The 6,000-nt window shown below is 42.2% G+C and overlaps 1 pseudogene; it reads right to left on the bottom strand.

Annotated features, from left to right (window-relative positions):
- LOC140221842 (uncharacterized) overlaps nt 1–5,695 on the bottom strand; it is a 75,921-nt pseudogene extending 70,226 nt beyond the window's left edge.
- Nucleotides 5,696–6,000: the final 305 nt, after the last annotated feature.

Consider the following 6,000-nt stretch of genomic DNA (forward strand, 5'->3'; position numbering starts at 1 on the left):
CCGGTTCGCAGTAGGGCCTGGTAATCAAATCAACCCCGCAAGGCAGATTCGTATATTGGCTCAACATGAAGCCATCCGCTCTAGCCAAGGACGATGACTCGCGTCTCATTGCCTACCTTGACACTCTCTCTGATATGAACCCGCTAGGGTTGATTCCTGATCTTTCGATGAGAGAGGCATGGATAACTTGATTGGTGGATGGAGACGACGTTCACGGCCCAACTACAGCCTTCCAAGCTGCACCTTAGCAACCGATACACCACCTCTAATGGCTGCCGCGATCTTGTGGAGCACATCACCCGGCCACTAGGGCACTCGTCCTGCAAACAATCGAAGAACTAGCAAGAACAAGTATAACAAGTACTGAATTTACTAGATGAAGATGAAAGTTTCCAACTCAATATCAATAAGGTGGGGTTCCGAAGACAGGAAGACGGGCGGCTGATCCAGCACGCGCGCTTACAAGAGGGTAGCAAGAGCTAAACTTGATCTAATCAAAACCCAATCTATTTGTGGCGGCTCTAATCCTTATTAATACCTAGGAGGATGACCAGGGGGGTGTTGGGGTCGTGCTCCAACCCTAGGACATGTCCCTAATGGACCCAACTTGATACACGGCCCATTGGGCTAAAATAAGGTGACGCAGCACTAGAAAATCTCTCGGTAGTAAATTGGCCATTGCGACCGTCTTAGACAAGATATGGACTTAAGTCCAGATCCATATTAAAATAGACTTCATAAAGAATCCGTGAAGTACTTGAACACCCCAATCGGAGTCCGTATGCAACCGTGGTGATCATCACAAATTGGTACTCTCCTGGAGTCCGAATCCAGCCTGCGCGAGTCCTTTTCCCTTTCGGTCTTCTCTCTGGTTCCTAACCAAAACAAGAGTGCACGTGTCTCCATGGTCTAAATAGGATGGACAAGAACTCAAAAGTGAACTTACTTGATGATTAAGTTGACGAGCACGGGCGCGAGTAATAGGACCAGAAACTGGTACTTGTGTAGGTGTGGATGTATCGTTGGTGTTGATGTCCTCATCATCCTCCACTTCTTGCATTTGATTTGTCCTCGACTCAAACTCTTCATATTCTCCCAAATATGGCTTCAAATTTGCAATGTTAAATGTGGGACTAACCCCAAAATTGGCAGGCAGATCGAGCTTATATGCATTATCATCAACTTTCTCCAACACTTTAAAGGGTCCATCAGCCCGAGGCATCAATTTAGACTTTCGCAGTTCAGGAAACCTATCCTTTCTCAAGGGCAACCAAACTAAGTCGCCAGGTTCAAATATTAGTTCCTTTCTACCTTTATCACCGGCAAACTAATATTTAGCATTCATACGCTCTATATTTTCTCTAGTTGTTTCATGCAGTTTTAACATCAATTCAGCACGCTTAGTAGCATCAAAATTTAATTTTTCAGAAGATGGCAAAGGCATCAAATCAATAGGAGCACGAGGCAAGAAACCATATACAATATGAAATAGGCACATCTTTGTAGTAGAATGCAGCGAATGATTATAAGCAAATTCAATATGAGGCAAACAATCTTCCCACATCTTAATATTTTTCTTTAAAATAGCCCGTAACATAGTAGACAAAGTTCTATTGACAACTTCAGTTTGACCATCAATTTGGGGATGACATGTAGTAGAAAATAAAAGCTTTGTTCCTAGTTTTCCCCATAAAGTCTTCCAAAAATGACTAGGAAATTTAGCATCACGATCAGAAACAATTGTGTTGGGCACACCATGCAAATGAACAATTTCTCGAAAGAACAAATTAGCGATATGGGAAGCATCATCAGTTTTATGACATGGTATGAAATGTGCCATTTTAGAAAATCTATCAACAACCAAAAGCACACTATCACGACCCTTCCTAGTCCTTGGCAAACCGAACATAAAATCCATAGAAATATCTTCCCAAGGAGCACTAGGAACAGGTAGAGGCAAATACAAACCGTGTGGATTTAATCGTGACTTAGCCTTTTGGCATGTCGCGCAACGAGCAACAAACCTCTCCACATCTCTTCTCATCTTTGGCCAAAAGAAAATGACCAGCAAGGACATCCTCCGTTTTCTTTGCTCTAAAATGCCCCATCAAGCCACCTCCATGCGCTTCCTATAGCAACAACAAACGAACGGAGCTAGCTGGAATGCATAGTTTGTTAGCTCTAAACACAAACCCATCACTAACGATGAATTTGTTCCATCCTTTTCCATCTTTGCAATGCGGCAACACATCTTTAAAATCAGCATCATTAACATATTGGTCTTTAATTATTTCTAATCCAAAGATTTTGTAATCAAGTTGATTCAGCAAAGTATATCTCCTAGACAAAGCATCAGCAATAACATTCTCTTTCCCTTTCTTGTGTTTAATAACATAAGGAAAAGGTTCAACAAATTCAACCCACTTAGCATGTCTACGGTTCAAATGTCCTTGACTACGAATATGTTTCAAAGATTCATGATCAGAATGAATAATAAATTCTTTGGGCCACAAGTAATGCTGCCATGTTTCTAATGTGCGAACAAGACCATACAATTCCTTATCATAAGTAGAATAATTCAGAATAGGCCCGCTCAATTTTTCACTAAAATATGCAACAGGTTTGCCTTCTTGTAACAAAACACCACCCAATCCAATTCCACTAGCATCACATTCAAGCTCAAAAGTCTTATTAAAATCAGGGAGTTGGAGGAGGGGTGCATGTGTCAACTTATCTTTCAGCATGTTGAAGGAGTTTTCTTGTACTTAGCCCCAACTAAAAGGCACTCCCTTCTTCGTAAGATCATTCAATGGTGCAGCAATGGTGCTGAAGTCCTTCACAAAACGACGATAGAAACCAGCAAGTCCTAGGAAACTACGCACTTGTGTGATAGTCTTTGGTTCAGGCCAGCCCTATATAGCTTCTACCTTAGCTTCATCAACCTCAATTCCCTGTGGAGTCACAACATAACCAAGAAAAGACACTCGATCGGTGCAAAAGGTGCACTTCTCAAGGTTACCAAATAAACGCGCATCTCGTAAAGCATTAAAAACAACACGTAAGTGATCAAGGTGGTCATCCATAGATTTGCTATAAATCAATATATCATCAAAATAGACCACAACAAATTTTCCAATGAAAGCATGCAGAACCTCGTTCATTAATCTCATGAAAGTACTAGGTGCATTAGTTAACCCAAAAGGCATGACTAACCACTCATATAAACCAAATTTAGTTTTAAAAGCAGTTTTCCATTCATCTCCTAATTTCATACGAATCTGGTGGTACCCACTACGCAAATCAACTTTGGAAAACACAACAGCACCACTAAGTTCAACAAGCATGTCATCCAATCGTGGAATAGGGTGTCAATATCGAATGGTGATATTATTGATAGCTCTACAATCAACACACATACGCCATGTTCCATCTTTTTTACGCACCAAAATAACTGGAACAGCACAAGGACTAAGAGACTCACGCACATAATCTTTGTTGACTAGTTCTTGCACTTGTCGCTGAATTTCTTTTGTATCTTCCGGATTTGTCCTATATGGCGCACGGTTTGGCAAAGATGCACCAGGAATAAGATCAATTTGGTGCTCAATCCCTCGTATCGGTGGTAGCCCCGCTGGGATCTCACTTGGAAACACATCAGCATACTCCTACAAAATGTTAGCAACAACAGGGGGCAAAGAATGCTGCATGCCGTGAACCGAAATCAAAGCATCCTTGCATACCAAAGCATAGGTAACAGAAGTGGAAGCAACCAATTCATTAATATCAGATTTAGTAGCAAACAAGCAATGTCCTTTCAATCTTATCTCATCTTTCTTTCTACTAACAGATTTGACATTTTTTTCGCTCTCGGTTTTAGTTTTCTTAGCTTTAGCAACATGATCACGCACAATAGCTTCAGGAGACATAGGAAGCAAAATAATTTTCTTATCATGGTGTATGAGAGAATACTGATTTGATCTACCATGATGCATACAATCCGTATCAAATTGCCATGGTCTACCTAGCAGAATATGACAAGCTTTGATAGGAACAACATCGCATTCAACAATATCATGATATGATCCAATAGCAAAATTAATTCGCACCAGTCTCGTTACCTTATCCTTACCACTATTGTTGAGCCATCGAATATGATATGGATCTGGGTGCGGTTTGGTTGTAAGTGCAAGCTTCTCCACCATATCGCTGCTAGCCAAGTTGTTGCAGCTACCTCCATCAATTATCAAATGGCACGAACGCTCTTTAATGACACACTTTGTTTGGAATAGTGTATGCCGCTGATTTTGCTCCGCCTTCTCCATTTGTGCGCTAAGCACACGCTGCACAATGAGGCTCTCATAATGATCTGCATCCTCTGCACCAATCTGCTCTTCTAGTTGTTCCTGACTACCTACATGGTCAGCAACAAGCAAACCAAGTGTATCTTCATCAAATCACTAGCAGAGGAATACCCACCATCTTCTTTGACCACCAAAACACGCTTGCTAGGATAGTCACGCTGCACGTGTCCAAAGCCCTTGCATCGATGGCACTGAACATTTCTTGTTCTACCCGTGGATGCAACTGAAGTGGTACTAGTGGCTGGTTTCTGGGTAGTCTTGGTTGCTGAATTTGTGGCAGGAGCACGTTGCTTGTCGCTGGATGGAGATGGTGGTGCCGGCCGACTCGGAGAGGGAGCGGGTGGAGGTGCACGTCTGGTCAAAGAGGTAGTCATGCGCGGCTGCCATGATGTAGATTTTCCTGCAGAAATATTAGTCTTGGTACTAGCACGTCGCCCCTGCACTTCCCTTTCAGCTTTACAAGCAAGATGAAACAAACGGGTTACGTTAGTATAATCTTTATAAGCAAGGATGTCCTGAATTTCACGGTTTAAACCACCAAAAAATCTAGCCATAGTAGGTTCCTCACCCTCCTCTAAGTTACAATGCAGCATACCCATTTGTAACTCCTGATAATATTCTTCTACACTTTTAGCACCTTGTCTCAATTGTTGCAACCTATTTAAAGGATCACGTGCATAGTAAGAAGGAACAAATCTAGCTTGCATGACCCGTTTCAAAGCATCCCATGTTTGTGGCATGTTATTAGGATTTTTCTTGCCATCTTCTATCCACCAAACAGAAGCAAAATCAGTGAACTCACTAGTAGCAGCCCTAACACGTGTATTTTCAGGAAACTCATGACATGCAAACTTTTGATCAACAGCAATTTCCCAAGTAATATACGCATCAGGGTCATATTTACCATCAAAAGGAGGTATATTAAATTTTATCTTACTGAAAGCATCATCATTATTATGTACCTCGCGTCGTCCGTAACCCCCCATACCTCTGCGATTATTGCGTAGTCATCGGCGATCATGAGCATCTGGGTCATCTTGTTCAGTATCAGCATCCCAATTGTCCTCGATACGCTCATCCTTGTTGTTATCTCCATCATGCCCATTAGTGGTTTTGGCGTGCATCTCATCAAAGCATCTCAAAATAGCAACAAGGCTTTTGTCAATACGAGCGACTGACGTCTCCAGCCCTGTAAGCTTGGTGTTGGTGGCAAGCTGCGTAGCCTCCAACTGCCCAATCTTCTCATTCGTCACCTGCAAATCATCATCGAGCCCCTTGATGCCCTTGGTGCGGGGACAATGTGGCATATTCTGACTATCCTCTGATCCTGTCATGATTAGATGAACAAAGGCAACAAAAAAATAGGTGAAGAAATACAAACCCTATAGCTATTAGGATGTAGCTACTGCAAGGTGCTCACTCTCAACCCGTTACATAAGCTCTTACCAATTCTTACCTTGCTCAACAGGAGGGGATGGCTACCAACAAGTCTGCAACCGTGGAATGAAGTGTATCGATGCCGCAACAACAGGACCTGCCAAGCTGTAGTCGAAATATATGGAGCTATAGGTGGGCTGAAGCAAGGAAGTACTAGCACCACGTTAGTCACAAAAGCAAGCTGAATAATCATTCAATGGTG

The sequence above is a fragment of the Setaria viridis genome, chromosome 2 (assembly GCF_005286985.2).
Source record: "Setaria viridis chromosome 2, Setaria_viridis_v4.0, whole genome shotgun sequence".
Classification (NCBI taxonomy): domain Eukaryota; kingdom Viridiplantae; phylum Streptophyta; class Magnoliopsida; order Poales; family Poaceae; genus Setaria; species Setaria viridis.